Source organism: Triturus cristatus, chromosome 7 (assembly GCF_964204655.1).
Source record: "Triturus cristatus chromosome 7, aTriCri1.1, whole genome shotgun sequence".
In the NCBI taxonomy this organism is placed as follows: domain Eukaryota; kingdom Metazoa; phylum Chordata; class Amphibia; order Caudata; family Salamandridae; genus Triturus; species Triturus cristatus.
The window spans coordinates 461012007-461033373 of NC_140590.1; the positions used below are offsets into that span (position 1 = coordinate 461012007).

Here is a 21367-nt window from a genome sequence, read left to right on the forward strand (position 1 = left end):
CACGCCTACTGGAAACAGGTGCTGGACGAGGTGGATGCTCACTTGGAAACTGAAGTTCCACGCTTCCCGGCCTATGTGCTTTTGGGGTTGCCGAACCCCTTGACTTACCCATTACGCTCCCGCAGAGGTAGACTGACGGCCATCGCTCTGGGGTCCGCTGTACAGAACATACTTACACACTGGCGTACACCTCAGTTACCGACTTTTATAGGTTGGCTGCATCATTTATGGTATATTCTAGGAATGGAAAAATTGACACTAACTATGGCGGGGGAAGGGGACAAGTACAGGGAATTGTGGAAGCCCTTTCTGTTGCTGCTAGCCTCTGAGTTCAGGGAGGTTACATGTCCCCGGTATCTGAGATTGCTACGACTGTCAGAACAACCAGAGGGAGCGGGGACTTAAACTTGGGTTTGGCCACGGGGGAGACACGGAGCCAGGGTGGGTAGGGGTGGGGTTTGGGAAGGGTGGGGCAGGGTTTTTTTCTGGAGGTTTTTGCCTTTATTTTTGGTTTTGTTTTTGGGGGGGGGGGGGAGGGTTTTGTTGTGGGGCAGTTATGTTTGACTAAATGATTCTTCAGCTGCGCGTTCGTGGACTGCGAGCATCAGGAGGTTGAGCAGGACGATGGTTCATTACAGGCACTCGTGTATTTGTGTCCGATGTATGTTCTCTGGCTGATTAATCAATAAACATATTTAAACCTAAATAAATAGGAAATGGGAAAGAGTACAGTTTATGCAAAAGACACAACGCAGTAGAAAATCTAAAGTCTGGGCTCGTGCCTGTTAATACTGAAAACTGAACTGAGGGATCGGACTGCTTCAAGGCACATCTGGAGCATAGAGGAGAGACAGAAGCATGGGGTTAAATAAGAGGCTAGGGCTGAGACAGACCAACAGACAGCCGATGAGAGTTTGGACTGGCTGTTTGCCTAATGATATGAGTCTCTTAAGCCCAGTCTGGAACTCAAAGAAGTATGTGATGGAAGAAAATGGTCAGTGGGAAGGCAGGTAGTTATGAGAGATAAGCTTACAATAAGTTTAGTATGATCAGGGACTGAAAATGTGGTCCAGGAAAAGTTAGTTTAGATGCCATCGGTCTGCTCAGTTTTTTTATTTTAAGCTACAACAAAGCCAGTCTAGGCATAATTTATTGTGAAAATTATATGTTAGAGCAAGAAAGTCTTGAAGAGTTGATTGCTAAAATGCTTTGTTAAAACCTGTAGACAGGCATTTTGTTACATGATCTCTTGTTGATTACCGTAGTAGGCCAGGGTTTTGGTTTTGGTGTTGGTTACCTTCTCTGACGAACCCTGATGGTAGAAGATCTGCACTGTGATTTTTGTTCGGCTCTCCCTAGGAAGAGTTATATATTTGTTAACAATAATTTTGTACGTATTTCTCATTTTATGACTGTATGCCTGAAGAATTCCATGTGGGAAATTCTATGTTCAATACAGTAGAACCGAGTTAGTTATGGTCACAAGTCAACAATAAAGGATTTAAGCATATGTTAAAGCCAGTAGGCGTTTACGGGTAGATTGTTATGATGCTGAGTTGAAGCCTGTACAGACTTATTTTGTTTAACAGGATATCACATATTAACATAGTAACCCTGTGGGGTAAAGATTTGTAGTAGATCATTCTTGTCAGGCCCTCTTTGAAGGGGTCATATATCCTTTTGTCAACTGCAAATTTGTACATATTTGTAATTCTATGAATAGTATTTAGCTGTGAGTGTATGAAAGTATTGTTTTAGGCCTAGCCCAACAGCATTAGCCAGGTTCTTGTATTAAAAACAATTCATACAAAAATACATATATATATATATATATATTTTATCTACTGGCGGTCGCCAGTGGATAGTTATAGTTAGGACCGAGTTTCCATAGGAAATCTGAAAATTCTATTTTGAATAACTTTGGCACCGGTTGACGAATCCTCGCAAAATTTTCAAAACTAATGGGGCGCTCCGCTCAGCTCCTAGCCTGAAAGTCTCTGGGTGATTCGTCAAGCGGGGGCTGAGAAAAAAGTGGGGTCCCAAAACGCGTTTTCCCCATGCATTTTCCCATAGGACCTTTAGTCGAAGGTACAGCCCGAACGGCTGAACAGAATTACTTGAAATTTGGCAAAGAGGTAGTCCTCAGGTCAGGCATGTGCCTTTTGCATATATGGTGTCAATCTGTTCAGTAGTTCCTGAGAAAATTGCAGTTAAAAGTACTTAAATATCTATAAGCGCGAGCGTAATTCTGATTGGTGGTTACATGTCAGTCAACATTCGAATCGGTCGAAATCAGGAAGTCTCGGCCGCCATTTTGAGTGTTTTGTGTGTGACAGTGAAAAAGAAAGGTGGAGAACGTGAAAAGGGGGCAGGGCAGAGAGTTCCTGACCCCCTAGCCTTTGTCAGGGGGTCCCTGAAGGACCCCGAAGGATGAAAAAAACATTTTTTTTTTCCAAAAAATCGTGGGGTGCGCGCACGGTGAAAGACCTTAAAAAAAAAAAAAAACCTCATTTTAAACAAGCCATTCCATATTACAGGATACAGTCAATCTATAACTATATACATAGGTAGTTTATTGTAAAATAAATATATAAAAAATATAATAATACATACATAACTTAGCATTTAAAAAACCTTACAAATTCACTTAAAAAACCATAGGTTTCACACACGTTATAGTTAGGAATTAGCATTTAAAAAACCTTGCAAATTCACTTAAAAAACCATAGGTTTCACACATGTTATAGTTAGCTGGACATTTCACTCGTAAAAAACCATTGAAATCCCCCCGTTATAGTTAGTTCAGATAACTATAACTCGCGCGACCGCCACTCTATCACAAGGATGATGTCATGAGTGATGCCACTGACCATGTCATGAGTGATGTAATATGTGACGTCATGAGCAGTGGATTGCAGGCACGCGAGTTATAGTTATCTGAACTAACTATAACTTCAATGGTTTTTTATGAGTGAAATGAGAGGAATGTAGTGTACAAAACTAACCTGCTACCTTATTGTGATTGTTGAAGCACTGCTGTTCAGCAGCAGGAGCTACACAGGTCGGTGAGGAATTTGCAGGCAGATAGAGGATGCACCAGAATAATCACCACTGAACGTAAGTATATTGCTCTTCTAATGGATACATCTACATACAGAATTCTCAACTCTTGAATCAAATACCCAAGCAGCACTCGCCAGGAGTCTTGCCTGGCTGGTGGTGTAGGAAGAAGCATAGTGCAAGCCCATACCTCTACTGGGGCCGCGAGGGGCCCGCTGACTCTTATACAGGCCAACAAGTAAGGACCACCGAATTGGGATGTAAGTCTATCTACAACACGCCCTGCCTCAGTACTGCTGGGCTGTGTGTACGCACTCTGGAGAACCTCACTACCCCCACCTGCGACACAGAGGCGGCACTTCTTGGTCGTCCCACACCTTGACAAGGAGGAGGGCTGACAGGCAAGATGGGGCGTAATAAGGGGAAAACCCAGGACTCAACCCTCACTGCGGGCCACCCAGCAGGGGACCTAGAAAGCGCCGTTGAGACCCCATTGTCGGACTCCATTCCCCCCGGCACCTCGGGGACACCTCCTGATAAGCTGCAGGAAGTCAGATTCCCGAAAAGCGATCGAACAGCAAATTCGATCGTTTACAAGTGGCTTCACGCTACTCCGGCTGACCACGCACGAGAAAACTCTGAGCGACATTGACCCTCAAGAAAAAGAACACGCAAAGCACATACAACAACTACAGCAACTAGTCAATGGCTTGCAAGACAGAATTGAAGATGCGGAGGGCAGGAACCACCAGAACAATGTACAGGTCAATGGGCTAACGGAGCGCAGCGAGGGGCCCAAGACGGCCGACTTCATGGAGCGCTGGCTTCAGGAACATGTGGCACCTGAGGGCTTCTCGCCCTACTTTTGCGTGGAGAGAGCCCACTGGATTCCTACTGGAGCGCCGAAAGCTGGAATGCCACCATTAATAGTTAAAATACTGAACTATAGAGACCGGGATGTGTTGTTACAATAAGCGCGTGAACAGACTCAGATTCACTTTGAACACCATCAGATATCTCTCTATCCTGATTATACAATGATGGTGCAGCGCCAGAGATCCTCCTTTCAAGCAGTAAAGAAAAAGCTGCGTGCCTTACATCTTAAATATGCACTGATATTCCCGGGCCATTTAAAAATAATGCACAAGCAAAAAACATATTTTTTCGACATCACAGGAGACACCGAGGAGTGGATTGAAGTAATGGACCCGGTCCCGAGCTTTGGCGTTTCGTTCCGCAACATGCCCAGCAGTCCTACACGAGCTCAGGGCCGCGGATCTCGACGCAGCGCTAGGGGACTGAATAGACCTGCTACTACCGGACCATCACATGAAAAGGCTCTGCATGGCAAACAGGAGGCACTGGCAATAGCACACCCCTTCAGGAACAAAGATCTCCAGATCGCGACTGACTCCTCCGAGGACAGCACCATACAGTCGGACTCGGAGCGCAGCATCACCCGGTTCCCATCAGTGACACCTCAGACAGCAGACGATTTGCTGGGGTGAACAGTATAACCTGTAAAACACTCTCAATCTCTAGGTCTCGGTGGCAGCGGGTGCCCCACTGAATGACCCTAGTAGCAGCACGTATCCTTTTTAGGTCTCGCCTAGCGACGCAGCGTATGTGCTGCTCGCCTTGGTGAGATCTATTGTCGTCGGTTTCTGTTCTAAAGGGAGACAGGAGATGTGCACGCGTCTGGAGGACAGGCGATGTGCACCCCTACGGCTCGCGGCGTTAGCACAACTCCTGCTCGCTCGTTCCCTTCCTGTCTCTATGAGGCCCCATCTGCTTTTATTACACGCCGCTGTTATTTGCTTTTTGTCTTGGTACTAAGGCAGAGCTCTGTGCAGGGGCAGAGAGCGTGCAGACGAAGCCTCTGGACAGGGGCAGAAAGCGAGCAGCACCTGCAGGGCACTCAGGAAGGGCTCTGGGCAGAGAGCTCCCTGCACCTTTGGGCACTTAGACAGGGTTCTGTGAGACGGGCAGAGGGGTGCAGCACCTGGGGGCACTTATGCAGAGCTCTAGGCATAGGCAGAGAGGTTGCTGCACCTCCGGGCAATAAGACAGAGTTCTGGGAGGGAGGCAGAAAGGGTGCAGCAGCTGCAGGGCACCCAGACAGGGCTCTGGGCAGGGGCAGAGAGCTCGCTGCACTTCGATAGGGTTCTGGAAGAGGGGCAGACAGTGTGCAGCACCTGCGGGCACCCAGACAGGTTTCTGGACAGGGGCAGAGAGCTTGCCTTCAGGGAGCTCAAACGGGGCTCACAGCATCTGCGGGCCACTCATTGCTGCCTTCACAGTTTAAATAATTTCCAGAGCAGCAGATTTAATTCTTACACCTAGCAAGAAATGCCAAACCACCCCTTACAGTGGATTTTGTTTAGCTGGCCCATTTATATTGCGCATATCAGTGTCCCCTACTTTAAATAAAGGTTTAAGCGCAATAAAGAAAGTGTAACGCTGCACCTTTGCTGTAGTTAGACTGCATAAAAATAAAAATATGAACTAACACTGTCGTGAAAAATAATACGTTCCAGCATCCTTTGAATTAGCCGTGGCTGGCCATCATTTCAACATAGCAGCAAACCACAAACATTTAAAGCATCTTCCAGCGCTCACCCGGGGGATACATGCAGGGCTGGTCTACAACTGGGTGAATTCAGCGGGGTGCAGGGAGGAAAACAGGACATTTTCTTCACAGTGACAAGAAATGAAAGAGCAGTACCGTGGCTGATGTGAAGTTTCCGCATCCAGGGGAAGATCTGCGGTGCTTGTCCGTCCCGGGAGGCGGCCGAGGGGTTGCTGGGGGGCTCTGCCGGCGCCCTGCTGCTCCGGGTGTGCCCTCCTTCGCCTCTGAGGAGGCGCTCATCTCCTCGAGTTCCGTGAAGTGGCTGGAGCTGCCGGGGGCCGCTTGCTTGGACGGGGGGATGCGGAGGAGGATGGCGGTTGCTGGCTGTTGGAGCAGGGCAATGGCTCTGGCGAGGACAGGGAGCAGCTGGGCGCCTGCCTGAACCTGCCCTCCTGGGTGGCCGAGGGATCTAAGGCGAAGCCGCAGGAGCTGTCCCGCACCGCCCGAAGTGGCCGGAAGAGGCTTGCCAGTTCACTGTGAGGTCCATGCCATTGTGTAGTTATAGCCATACGAGCTGGAGTGCATGCTGCCAGAGTCCCTGTAAGAGCCGTTCATGGCGCTGCCTGTCCCATAATTTAGCAACTGATATTCGGGGCCATTCGCATAGCACCCCGAGAGCGAGTTCACAAAATAAGAGCTCATTTGGGTTATTTTGGAGGCCTTGATTTGTGGATCCCGTCGTTATTACCCTTCTGCTTTGGGATTTATGACGAATTCATGAATTATAGCACAAGCACTGTACTTCGTTTTGGTATGTATGTGGCCAGAAATGGGGTGTGGAGGTGCGCGCCGCCGAGTCACGTGCCTTTGTTGACCAGTCGTAAATTCTCACTGATCACACTTCCAATATGATTGCCTATTGACCTCAAACACTTCATTTGCATGTGTGACTGGCCGCCTTGTCACAACCAGAGCCAAACAAGCATTTGCAATGCAATAGGTCTCACATTTATGCGAGTTTGAGCTATTGACTTTGCAAATAACAATGCCTTTTATTTTTGGTTTTTGTTTTAAAAACATAAATAAAAGGCATTCTCATTTACAATGCCACTAGCCTATTGCATTGTAAATGCTTGTTCTAAATGCACTCCTTTCATGAAGGTAACTGTAAACACAGGGGCCGAACAGGGCCACTGAATCATATGTTATTTATGGTGCCGAACATTCCTAATACATAAAGTGCCCGATGTACACAATATATGTCATAATGCTGTTACCATTTTCTATGTGTATACAAGGCACGACATCCCACTCTTCCCTGTACGATAGGCTGCACCACAGGCGATTAGGTCCAACAAGGAATCAAGATAAACCCTCCCCCCCCCCCCGGGTTCCCGTTGAGCATCCTAGGCTATTGTGTTTATGCAAGCAACATGATGGATAGTGGCGACCACCCCCACAAAGCATACGCACCGTATCACACTACTTGTATGTTTCGGTTCACCGTTTGGCCCAGCACAGATTATTGGCTGCACCGAGTATTATTAGTTTGAAGGGGACATGGGACTTCTGGCCCACGACAGGAAATGGGCTTACACATTAGGCTCGTATACTTTAACCTCCTGGAACGTGCAGGGGCTTGGGTCAGGACACATAAGGCATAGGGTTCAAGCGCAACTCCTTAGGCGCAAATAGTTTTCATGCAAGAATCACACCTCACTGACTTAGAAGCTGGGAAAGTTCGTAGGAAATGGAGAGGTCAAATATTCTCTACTAATTACTCGGCCTTTGCTAGAGGGGTGACCATATGGGTCAGACACGAAGTCCCCTTTACCGAATTGTAACGATGCGTAGACGACCAGGGTAAATATATACTACTGCGGAGAACACTAGATGGCCAGTCGGTGGTTTTAGGGAGCATCCACGCCCCAAACTTTGACCAAGACAATTTTTTTAACAAACTCAACACGGTACTGACTGGATGGGACACATACTGATGGCTACTAGGAGGGGACTGTAACTCCATAATGGACATAGAGCTAGACAGATCACACCCTCCCCTGCATGGAGCAGGGGCCATATAACAAGCTGAGGCCTTGTGTGGCTGGGTGACTGGATGGGAAATGGGAGATGTATGGAGACTTTTACACCCAACACACATAGAATACTCCTTCTCGCCAGTACACCAGCTACATACTAGGATTGACAGATTCTTCTGCTCCCTTAGCGTTGCGACCCAAGTTATCCATACTACATATCTGGCTAAGACTTTCTCCAACCATAACCCCCTAGAGATTAGCCTTACATGGGGCAGAGTACCTACCCCGGTCCACACTTGGAAGCTTTGGCCCCAGTTATTAGAGGACGCTCCCTTCCGCACTGCACTATCCACAGCCATCACAAATTATTTCTCAGAGAACTGGAACACTGCCTCCTCAAACTTAATAGAATGGGACGCACTCAAGGTTGTAGTGCGTGGCACTGCAATCGGAACCACAGTAGGAGCCAGGCAGGAAACACACAAACATCTCATTAGAATAGAAATTGCAATGACCGAGTTGAAGCATGCAGCAGCAAATGACTCGACCAAATTAGCTCCATTACGTGAAACGCGTATTCAACATGGCAAAGTATTAGAAACTTTACGGGTCACAGACCACAAAGTATACACACAACTGAAGCACACGGAGGCTGACAAATCTGGAACACTACTGGCCCGAATATTAAGAGACAACCAGACACCTATTGTTCACCGTATAATTGTACCTAGGGTTGGGCATAGTCCACACACAAAAGATCAATGATGCGTTTTGCAACTATTACAGCACCCTCTACAGCGCACCTGCACACATTGCCGACTAATTGGTCGATAATTTCCTAGATGGCCTACCATACCCACAACTCACATATGAGTAGGCTTTCCTGTTTTCAGTTTCTATTTTTAGTAAATTCTGGTGGGGTTTTTTCCAGTGTTTTCAAGTGATTTCAATACCTTAAAAAAACAGTGGTTATCAGTGGTTACACATTTTTGCGCCATTAGAAACGACAGAAACAGTGTTTTTCCGGTGTTTATGGAACGTTTCTCTTATTATTTCTTGCTTTCTGCACTGATAGTGCATGGTAAATAGACAGTATAAGTATAGTGTATAAGAGGCCAAATAGATTTTTGCAAATTAAGCTTATTGTAGTACACCATACAATACTTTTTCACTGAGTCTTTGGTCATGTGCGCTCGCTCTTTCTTTCTGATGTAAACTTCTGTGAAAAGGCCCTCTCAACATTGGCACTTGAGACAGGCAATACAAAAACAGCCAGTACACAATTTGTTAACTCTGGCCACTGACATAGCTATATATGCCAATACTGGTTTACTTGAAGATTGTGATTCTCAGGGCAGGTTCTGCAACATTTGCGCTGATCTGAGCTCTTATGCCCTCAGAGTTATTGAAGCGGTCAAAAATGAAGCAGCACTTTTGAAAATACGGAAGAAATTCCCCTTTACGGAAGTGATCTAGAACAGAGTACCACAGTGAGGTTTCATTGACTTCAAATGCCATTGGTGGCGAAGGGACATTTCTATGCATCATTACAAGCCATTTCTCATACACTGTAAAATAAAAGTTCCTGAATTGCTCTTCGCCATTGCTTTGCTTACCAAGTGGCAAGCACTCTAACATGGAACATGTTGCAGTACCAAAGTCACTAAAGGTGTTGCCCAGCCTACTCTCAAGGAGATGTTTCACATCTACACCAATTATGCTGAACACTTGGCAGACAAGGGTGTTTTCAGACTCTAGATTTTTTATTATGTCCACTACAGTTATGTTTTCCTGTTAAAATCTAAGAATGCAGTAGAGTGTACTTGTTTCACATCACTGACAATATGTGATCAAAGATCCTCACATTTCTTGCCTTTGATATCATCACTCAGCATAAATTCTGTAAACGGTTGCACATGGATAATATAGCATTCATAGCCCCTTGGACTGAGAACCATGAGCTAAGGGACACTGTTTGGATGACTCTTCCTTTATAAATATTTGTGTTTTAGTTCCTGTGCATAAGAAAACAGTGCACCAGAAGGGGCTAAAGAGTCAATAGCATTCCTCATAAACTCTGAAGATTGTAAGGATGCTTTCAGCATACCATTTAACAGGTGGCAAGGATCTCTTACAGGGAAGCACCTTAGCTCAGTTATCAATTTTGACAAGTCATCACACAAACATTTTCATATGCGTAGCTGAATCACTGCAAAATACAAACAATATCACTCCAATCTTTTTTGAACTTGGAAAGAACCTTTATTGCAGAGCATTCCAAGTTACACTGAGTTCTTTGTTTTCCAAAAGTCTGGTGCCCTGCTTTAACTACTATCCCAGATGCTTGGTGATAGCGCTCTTTTCACATATACTTGTCACTATACCTTGCATTGAATGTTAAAAGCCTGAGGTGTTGGCAATTCACCTACTGTCAATACTGACTCACTAGAAACTGGGGGCTGATGTATTAAGGGTTTTTATCCATTCTCTGTGGGTAAATATGATGACACATATTAGGAAAGATTCTTATGAAACCAGCCAATTTACCTATCAGTGAAAGAATCAAACACAGCCAAAATATCATATATGATTTTGATATTTCCTGATTCTCTACAGTTTATAAAATAATTAAACAAGACCTAAAACATGCTTCTAAACCCTGCATCTTTAGACCAAAGACCACAGAACTCAACAAAAGGAAGAAGAAACAATATTTTAGTGGCATCCCTAAACAACAAAACTCAAGAAGAATAATGTTAGCCTAGACTTTCTTACTGCTACCTTGTATAACAAAGTTACATTGTATTGGCCCCTTCAGGAAGAAAACAAATGACTCTTTCACTCTCTTTTTCCTGTCTTTGAATGTCATTTAGTTTGTGGCTGTGCAGGTGTTTTTTCAGTGTTTATATGTTTTCACTGGTGAGGGTTATTTCTCTTTCAGTGGGGTTTTATCGGTTTTTATAGGTTTAAACCTAAAACCGGACAGCCTACATATGAGTAACAAAAATGGAAAAACGGGCGGCCATCAAAGGACTCTCCCGTAACAAAGCAACTGGTTTAGACGGTCTGCCAATAGAATTTTTTGACACATATTCGGAAATTCTCCCCCCCAAACCAGAAGAATTATACAAGAAAGCCCTAGACATAGGCCACCTCCCATGCTCCACCATGCAGGCATTGGTACTATAGCTCCAAAAACCAAGGCCGGACGACACAGACCCATCGAGCTATCGACCACTGTCGCTCTTAGCACCAGAGTATAAGATCCTAAGTAAGATCTTGGCTAACCAACTCCAACCCCACTTACACCAATTGATACACGAAGACCAATGTGGTTTTCTCCCTGTGCGTAGTACATCTCTAAACCTCAGACGCCTACACCACATTATGGCAGCCACCCCGGTGGAATACAGTAATGCAGGTTGCATAGCGCTAGATCTGTGCCAAGCCTTCGATTCTATCACATGGGGATACATGTTCTCTGCCCTGAAGAGGTTTGGGCTCCCCCCTGAATATCTCCGATGAGTGCGCTTACTAGACACAGCCCCCACCGCGAGAGCACGCACCATTGCCCACATCTCGCGTGAATTCACCATACATAGGGGCACAAGGCAGGGCTGGCCATAGAGCCGCTGGCACTCGCGTTGAGACAGACGGATGAGCGTCTGGGGATACCAATCGGTAATGTGACTCACTTGATATCAATCTATGCGGATGACATTATAGTGTACCTACAGGACCTCACAAAACAGTTTGAGCCCCTTCCTACCATTTCCTCTACATTCAGCCAGATATACTCAATTTTGGCAGCTTCAGCATACCGGTGGCGCATAACACATTCAAATTTCAGGGTCACATTCGGATCGACTCGGGGGAAATTTGTTGAGGGCAATTAGAGCTTCACGCTCGAGCGTGTCGTTTTGGACGTCACTACCGCTCTCGGTGATGGGGAGGGTGGCTATTTCCAAAATGGTGGTACTCCCCCGCCTATTATACTACTTCGCTAATCTGCCAATATTAGTCCCCCCATCCACATTCCGCACCCTAGACACATTATTATTGGATCTTATATGGGACGCCGAAGAGTGAGCTTTAAAAAACTACAGCTGGAACCGCGCAAGGGAGGACTGGGGGTACCCGACTTTAGGGCTTACTACTATGTATGCCACTTACAATGGCTGTCCTGCTGGACGGCAGGTAGAAACCTGAAAGAAATAGGCTATACAACGCGGGATTTAGAGCAAGGGTCGTTACACACGCTACTACTACCTAAAAGCAAAATTCCCCCACTTGGGCCACCACTACTCAAGACGGCACTCCAGTGTTGAAAAAAATCATTGCTCTACACGCCAGATGCTATTCCCTACGCTGGAAATATCCTGCTACTTGGAATACTAACCCATAGTGGCAGACTCACAAGGACAAGACTGCAGGCCTGGTCGGACGTTGGAGTGGACACAGTTGGAGCCTTGTTTAACGACAACACCCTTCTGGACTATGACAACTTTGTACAGGCCACAGGTGCGCAAGAACACCTATATTTAACATATGCTACAGTGTTGCACTACGTTAAAAAGACATGGGCTCCTCAATGGCATGAATTAGTTCATACACTCTATTACGTAGGTATGGGACGACACCTCATTAAATAGTTGTACATTGGGGTCCGTGCGCAGGAGTCTGTCCCACTCACTGACTTGAAGGTGAAATGGGAGGAAACTACTGATTGTGCGCTTTCCGACAAAGCGTGGGCGAGTATACTGGAGCATCCCAGGTGATTGTCCCGCAACGCCAAATTTAAATTTATACAAAATATGGTGATGCACAGATCCCATTTAAGCCTGAGTCGCATGTTCCCAGAAACACAACATTGCTGCCCTCGTTGTAAGGCTGAGGAGGCGGGCTTTGTCCACATGCTATGGCCATGTCCCCATCTTAGTAACTACTGGGCGGGGGTGCGGGATGCAATTGGGGAGGTGACACACCTGGGGCTCCGCAGGCGCACGAGCGCCCAAAAAGTGCAACTCCACTTCCTAGATCTTGCCCTTATACTAGCTATACGTGCCATTACCATGCGATGGAAATCCACCAGACCCCCTACACTATCCACATGCTGCGACGAGGTAATACGTTGGAGCAGCGCGGAGAGCGCGGCAATCAGGTGCGAGGCTTACGCAAACACCCAATTTCAATGGAATGGGATACTACACAGGAAGGGTTTAAAACTTGGACCTATTCCCACACCACATCACCCCTACCCCACAGTAAAGACCATTATATGAGGTTCTAGATGGAGGATCTGCCGAGTGTTAACTGAGCCACATAAACCCGCACAATATTACAAAGAATGGACGAGTGCTATTTACACGTGTAGTTTCCCCAATTTGTAACACGGAATGGGCGGGCCAGAAGATGGGTGGGGGGCGGGGGGACTAAAGGGGAGATGTTAAAAGTCCTGTTGATAATCTATTTGCAGAAGGATATACTCTTACACATACACCAGGTAAATATTTTTGCTTTATTGTGTTGATCTACGATTGTGCCTGCGCGCACACACAATTACGCATATACTAGCATGTGCTAGCAGTACATAAAGGAAAACTACCAACATGCAATATGTATAACAACTGAATGAGAGAATGTGGTAATCAATAAAGTTTGTTTAAAAAAAAAAAAGAAAACCTTACTAAAAACAAAATCATGGTCTTCAGTAAATCAAGTTGCAGGTTCTCATGGACTGTAGAGAATATACATCTAAACCACATACATGTTTATGACTACCTAAGCATTACTAGGTCTTCTTATTTATATTGTTTCCCTCAAATGTCTACAAACGAAAAGAAAATTCATAAAGCATTTGCATAGGTTAATTTCTTTTTATAAAACACAATACAGTTTCATACATACGTTATGAAGGTCCTTAGTGCAAAGATCACTCCATTTATCAAATCAACACAGAATTAGCACTTCTTGAGGCTAAATATTTAGGACGGACTTTCAAAATTAGGAAATGTACTCCCCAAGAAACTGTACACCTTGAGTTTGGTTAAATGCCACAAAAGAACTATGTTACGAGACTGCCCTGCTTTATTCTTTTTTTAACTTAAAGAAGAGCTAGCCTTAGTGTTATTTTAACTGATCTTTCTCTCCTTTGGGAGACACTCAAGAGTAATCTGCAGTCTCTTCTCATTTCTTGAGAATGTAATACACAGTTATGACCTTGTCCATACTTGGGCTAGTCTAGATATTTCATCAAGGATTTTAAATCTAAGATTAACAAGCATTGAAAATGCAATAGCTCTCGCCTTTAACTAAGTTAAAGCCATTTGCTTTGGTAATGGTATTGTATAGCTAGGCTGTCCGGAATTCGGTTTAAACCGAATCTGACAGACAGTACCCTACCGGATGAAAATCAGCGGACTTGGTTTAAACCGAGTGTCACTGATTTTCTTTGCTGTTGCACCACTTGGCCACTTGATGGAGCCAAAGCGTTAGATGCAAAGCCCCAATTTAGGCCCGAGAACAGAGCAGTTTGGAACGTGTGTCACCCCCATTAAATTCGGGGACACACATTGGTTGGCAAGGTTGGTGGGTGGGGCCAGGTCCGATTGAAAATGCTGTCCGGACTTTGTCTGGCCCCACACACCACAGCGCACTTCAGACCCCCACGACGACGAGACGACGACCGCCAGTGCTCCAAGTGCTCCAAGGCCCAGCAGGTAAGTGGAAAGTGTGTGTGTTCAAGTCCCCATACCTTGCGAGCAGGGGTTGAAGAGCGGAGGGATGACAGGGTTGGCCTATTTGTCGTAGTGTGTGGAGGGCAAGGAGTTAACTTACTGCAATGCTCCGGCGCACCGCCTCGGTTTCGTCATTTTTATTTCCTCGGATCAGCAGGGCCCTGCCGCCCCTCTCACCACACGCTGTCGTTCCGCTGCACTGGCTTATGACTATGATGATATTGCTTTTGAGAAAACGAGAGCTTTGTTGCCATAGAGACTCTCTTAGCATCTGGCCAGCACATTGAAATATGACACATTTTGTTTTGTCTCGTTACGGCAGATTCTTCTTATCAGTCATGAATCTACGGCATGATAACCTCTCATGTAGAAACATATACTGTGCTCCAAGCGCGCAACACCCATTGGACTTGCAGGGCTTCACCCCCCCCCCCCCCCCCCCGTCGTGTGTGGCAGCCCGGGATGAGACTGGTTCCCGGCGCACATACAGCCGCACCCGGGCACTTCACAGGTCTGTAAAAGACCATTTGCATGTTAATGAGGCCTCGCTGTTGTTTCACCCCTTCTAAGGGCCCCTGCAGCTCCACTCTGCCTATTGCTTAAAGATTCAGCCCCCCCCCCCGAAACTTTTTATTAGCCCCCACACCGAAATTTGGCTCTAGTTGCGCCTCTGTGCCTGAAGGAGGCCAGGTTACCACCAGGCATCTCCGGGGTTCTTACAGGGCCCGGGGCCTACAGACTAACGCGGGGCCCCACAGTGCGAGGACCTGTTTTAAAAGTGTGCTGTGGGGAAACCGAAAGCAGGGCAGGTCCTGCCTCTGGCTCCATTTAAGGCCCCGGCATGGTCAGGTGGCTCGTCATTAATAAATAGGGCAGACGTGCTTTAAAATCTATAAATAATGTTGCCCACGTTCAAGGCCTTGAGAAAGCGTGGGGCCTGAGGACCAATGACCTCCTGACCCCCCTCCCCCCCCCCACCATCTGGCCAGCCCGCAGGAAACCAATGGCGACGTCGTGGTGTGCCAGTGAGAAGTGCTTGGAACTATCTGCAGTGGCTTAAGTGCTGCTATTGGGTCCAGCATTGGAGTGCTGACTCCCAGCTCACCCACTAGAGCAAACTGTGTGAAACTAGGAAAACTCCATATGGTTTTCGGCTTATTGTACCCTGCAGATGGGAAACCTATGACGTAGCTGGATATTCCCGGGGTAGACCTCAGATATCTGCATCTATTTGGGAAGTCGCGGCATCAGTGCGGGCCTCTGGTGTGGTCATCAGAGCTCCAAGTGAGGCTGCCAGGGCTGGGCTCTGGATGAAGCCTGCATAACCCATGGAAGGCCCCGGGTGATGCTTCAGTAGTTTGAGCAACAAAAAGGAATCCCAGGATTCTAGCAGCACTGACAAGTGTGTGTGTGTGTGGGTGGAGCGGCACCCTGCTCCTCAGGCCGCCAGAATGCTGACCTGACAGATGTCTTTTACCAAGCAGAGGCACCTCTGTTTTGTCACCCTTCAGTTTATGCAATTTAATAACTGTGGTTCACTCGCGAAAAACAATTCTACTGAAAAATAATACTGAAAAAAGCACAAAACACAAGTTGAGCTACCACAGAATATAGACACCAACAATAATGATGAAAGTGACCCCCTATACAATAATCAAACACACACAGGAAAATATTACAAAATATTCATTCAATTATTGTTGAGAACATTTGTCGTACGTTTAAAAATGGAATGTATAAGTTTCTGGGCAGGAAGTGTAAAATCTTTGCAGGCATTCCTGGGCCTAATTTTTCAGGAGTGAGGGTTTTATATAGCGCACACAAAAACCCGGAGGTATCAGAGTGCTTTACATGAGCACCAGTTGTGGTACAACCTCTCCTGACATTGTTTAGTGCAACACAGAGTGCAGGGCGCAAAGACAGACAAGAGAATGGGGAGCCGAGGTGTGAATGGCCAAAGGGCCAGAGCAACACCAGGCCCCCTGCCTGGCTCACATGGGGAGGAGAGGAGCTATTGTGTTCTGGCGTCTGTCTTACTACAGCCGCACCTGAGTACTTCACAGGTCTATAAAAGACCATTTTAGTTAACGAGGCTGTCTTGTTATTCTCCCCTTTTTACAGTGGGGAGCTTAGTGCCACCGGACAGAGTCAGCTTTGCACAGTTAAAACTTGCAATGATGTTAATAGAGCAGTTAACTTGGTGATCAGTGATGAAAACTAGAAGTGTCTTGTCCTTAAGGTTTCCCAGTATTCACTCCAGATCGTAACCAAGAACGCTGCAATAAAATGGATGGGATTTTTTTTTAATTGTAGATAGTCAATTGGCCAATGTTATTATGGGGATGGCCACAGAAGCATGAGATGGCAGGCAGGATCGCACAATGCAACACTGATCTGACTGCAGTTCTCCCAAGCATATTCACAATTACGTAATTCCAGTATATAGACATTCCCATACGAATATATATATTTAAAAACCAAGTAAGAAGGGACATTCTACAACACCCTAACGTCAAGGTTGCACTGAGTGCTTAGGAGTGACCTTGCTAGAGTTCATATAAAAGATGCGCCACGTGGGGGGAGAGGAGCTATTGTGTTCTGGCGTCTGTCTTACTGCAGCCGCACCTGAGTACGTCACAGGTCTGTAAAAGACCATTTTACTTAACAAGGCTTTCTTGTTTTTCACCCCTTCTTAGAGCCCCTGCATCTCCATTCTGCCGATTGCTGGACGAATCCCCGCCCCGAAATTTGACTGTAGTTGCGCATCTGGGTAAGTAAGTATATTTACGCCGCTGGTCCTTATTACTGTTTTTTTTTTTTTTTTGAAAACCTTTATTGTGCACATTTATGTCATCTTACAACGCACATTCACCGTCCAGGTGGTAAAGCAGTTAAATCAAGTGTACATCACCAGAGATAAGAACACGGCCATTTAGCCGACAACCCGGAGGTCCGGCGGCATTATTCAGGATGACATGCACGCAGAAGGGGGGGTGTGTGCGTTGTAAAGGGAGTAGGCGCGGAATGTTACGTATGTGCTTTTTTTAGTTGTAGAGGTGTCTCAGGTGCTTGCTATCAACGGTAGAGGATGGCGCTGTGATCTAGCCCACTCCACAGCTATGCCGGCTGCCACCCAAGCCCCAAGTCAGTGACCCAGCGGACGTCACCATGTCCCCAGAATGTAGAGGCCTCCGGGTGGTCGAACGCCAGTAGCGCGCTCAGAGTGCAGGCCGCAGCGCGGCAAGGATAACCCAGTATAGCTCACAGCTATACATATGGCAGCGCATAGAGCTGGCGAGCCTGGTGTGCAGCATCATAGTCCTTATCTATCCCGTGTATGCATAGCAAAAAGATGTGCTAGGGTTAAGGTCATAAACTCAAACAGGGCTGAGGGGGAGAGGGGGAGTGAAGAAGGGGGGGGGGGGGAGATCGGTCTGCAGCAAAGCAGGAGGGTCATTGGCTGTCAGGCTGGGCTCGGCAGGACTGCGCGATGTGCGCGGGGGGTCGCAAGTCAGGGGAGGGGAACAAAAGAGACAGAGGGCTTTCAGGGAGGTCAAGACTCCCTAGTGTCCGCGTCCGCCCACCAGTATCCCCAGAGCGTCAGGGGCAAGCAGGGGCAAAAAGGGGGGGGGGGGGGGGGGGGAGACAAGCATCGTCCTCCCAGCAGCCCCAAGGCCGGCGCTGTCCCGTCAGCGGGGGTGCAACATATCTCAGGGATTCAGGTTATCCCCCTATCCCGGCAAGCCCCCTGGAATGTCCCAAGGAGAGTGTCCCAGAGGTGTGCGATGGGGAACTTCCGGAGCCCTGCCGTTTCCTCGCGAAGGAGCACCGCGCTCTCTGCTTGCGCCCAATTAACAAAGGAGGCTCTCCAGTGGCGTACGTGCGGGGAAGCCACTGCCTTCCAGTGCTTGGTAATCATGCGTTTGGCCGTGATAAGACCCATGTCCCAAAAGCGTGCCTGCACCTTATTGTCTTTTGTGCGCCTGTAGAGCCCTAGAATGCATGTTTCCCACGTGTGCGGGAGCCGCCCATCTGCGCCGCACGCGAGCAGTGACAGCACCGTGCCCCAGTATGCCTGTATCTCCGGGCAGTGCCATAGCATGTGTAAAAGGTCCGCTCCCGGCAAGGAGCAGCGCGGGCAGGTTGCGTCTGCCCTCGCGAAATATCTGTTAATTTTATCAGGGGTGAGGTATGCGCGCTGCAGGATGTAGTACTGTATAAGTTTAAAGCGGGGGTTGCGTGGGATGTTCGTTGGGCCGGCCAGTATCATCGCCCATTCCTTGTCCGTCCAGTCTCTTCCCCTGTCCGTCGCCCAGCGCTCCCTCGATGCTATTGTGGAGGGCTGCGAGTGCGTCTGCAGCGCCTGCGCCAGCCAGTGTACGACGTGCGCGCCATGGCCCATAACGTGTAGGTACTGCATAAAGGTATGTGTCGGGGGCTCATCTGTCATGTCACCCCAGGAAGCCGTGAGTGTGCGCAGAATGGAAGCATGTAGGAGGAACTGCCCCGCCGGGAGGGTCGAGTCTTCAGACAGGTTGGCGAACGTGAGCAATGCGCCATCAGCATATAGGTCACTCAGCGTGTCCACCCCCGCCTGGTCCCAGCCAGCTAAGCGAGTCGCCGTGAGCGGCCCCGTCGGGCTGGGCATACCCAAAAGTGGCACGCTAGGGGCATAAGGTTTCGTAGCGCGCGTGAGACGAAGGCTCCTCAGAAAGCATCTGCGCGCCACTGCCAGGTAGATCTGGGAGGGGCAGGGTGCGCGGGTTATCGGATGGAACAGCGCATTAATGTGCGTTTGCGTCCTTGTAGCCATATGTGTGGCCGTGTCTTCGAGGTGTTTGCCGCTCAGCCATCCCGCCACCCATTGCATCTGCGCTGCGAGGTAATACAGCTCCAGATTAGGAACCGCCAGACCCCCCGAGTCTGTGGGCATATATAATTTAGTCAGCGCCACTCGTGGCCTTCCCTTGTTCCAGATGAGCGAACGGAGCAGTGCCTCTAGGTCTCGAAAGAGCCTGACGGGCACATACAGAGGCATGTTCGCGAAGTAGTAGAGAAGGCGAGGTAGCACAATCATTTTGGCTAGCGCCACACGGCTGGGCACGTTCAGGGGGAGGGTGTTCCAAAAGCTAATTTGCGCTCGGATAGAAGCGATCGCACGGCAAATGTTCCCTTCCAAGACATCCGCCGGTGTGCGGTAGATTTGTATCCCGAGGTATCGGAAAGTGGTGGGATGCCATTGTAGCCTGTCTCCCCCCAGCCGGATGTCACATTCCTGTACATCAGGGTTGAAGGGGTACGCCCCCGACTTGGCCCAGTTAACCCTGAGGCCCGATATTCCTTCAAAAGTGCGGAAAACGCCAGCGAGGGAGGCAGGGATGGCGGTTATGTCCCTGACGTACAGTAGCAAATCGTCTGCATACAGTGACACGGCGTGTATTCCATCCGCCAGCGGGATTCCCCATTCCAGCCCGTGTGCTCTAAGGGTCGTGGCCAATGGCTCCATGGCCAGTGAGAACAGCAGTGGCGACAACGGGCAGCCCTGGCGGGTGCCCCTGCAGACCCGGATGGTGTCCGAGATGAGGCGGCCTGTGCGAACCCGGACTGTCGGTCTGCCGTAGAGCAGGCCAATCATAGTCTGGTATCCCCCCCCCCAGTCGATATTTCTCTGTGACCGCCCGCAGGTACGGCCACTCCACAGAATCGAAAGCCTTCTCTAGATCCAATATGAGGCATCCCGCTCGCGGCCACTGCCGTGTAGCGTACTCCTGCAACCGGAAGAGGCGGCGTATGTTAAAGGAAGTGTGGCGTGTGGGGACGAACCCGTTCTGGTCACTGTGTACTAAGGTGGGCACATGGGGGGCCAGTCTTCTAGCCAAAGTAGAGGCCAAGATTTTATAATCTGTGTTCAGGAGTGCCAATGGGCGATAAGAGCCCACCTGTGCACCATCCTTGCCGGGTTTAAGAATAGAGACCAGCGTGGCTTCATTTAATGTGGGGGGCAGAGCGGCAGTCTCTGCTGCCGCGGTGTACATCTTCAGCAGCTCCGGAATGAGAATATCCGAGCCGGTCTTGTACATCTCGGCCGGCAGTCCATCCGGGCCCGGCGTTTTACCATTTGACAGGTTAAAGATGGCTTCTCGGAGCTCATCAGGTTCCAGGGGGGCACCTAGTTCGTCCTGCTGCGCAATAGTTAGGTGCGGCATTGGCAGGGGGGAGAGGTAGTCAGCAATAGCCATAGGAGGAGCCGTCAAACGGGAGCGATACAGCCCTGCATAGTGAGCCGTGAAGGCTTCGTGAATACCGGTTTGCGTGTACACTAAGTCCCCCCCTTCCGTCTGTACAGCCGCCACTGGTGTCGAGCGGGTCTCCTGAGAGATGAGCCACGCTAAGAGTCTGCCAGGTCTGTCGCCCAGGTGATGCGTCCTCGCCGAGTGCGCGGCATAGTTTATGTTCCGGAGCCGCTCTAAAAGGCGCACGTGCTCTGCGCGGGCCTCTTGTAGCGGACCCCCGTCGCCAGCCACAGCCCCCTCCTCCCGTGGCAGTAAGTCCGACTCCAAGCTGGTCAGGTCCCTCTCCAATTGGAGCCTTATGTGCCCCTGTGCGCGTAGGCAATGTCCCCTGAGTACCACCTTAAAGGCGTCCCATTCCGTCTGTGGAGTTGACGCCGTGCCAGCGTTGTCCTCGAAGTATTGCGCAATGCATGTGAGCAAGTTGTCTCGGAAAGCCGCGTCCAGCAGCAGCGCAGGCTGCAAACGCCAAGTGGGGACAGGAGGGTGCGGACGCGCCCAGGCCAGTGTCATGAAGTGTGGGTTGTGGTCCGAGTGCGTGCGGCCCATATATTGTGTGTCCGTCACGTGGGGTAGGAGGGCAGCGGAAGCCATGAACCTGTCCAGGCGGACGTGCAAGTCGTGAGCGCCGGAGTAGTAAGAGTATGTCCGCGCCCCCGGGTTGCGTTGCCG

At 48.6% G+C, this 21367-nt stretch overlaps 1 protein-coding gene and 1 pseudogene across 2 annotated transcripts in view; both read right to left on the bottom strand.

Annotated features, from left to right (window-relative positions):
• WDR45B (WD repeat domain 45B) overlaps positions 1–21367 on the bottom strand; it is a 524626-nt gene that overhangs the window by 65414 nt on the left and 437845 nt on the right. The window lies entirely within an intron of this gene.
• LOC146809927 (homeobox protein Hox-B5 pseudogene) lies at positions 5676–6331 on the bottom strand (annotated as a pseudogene).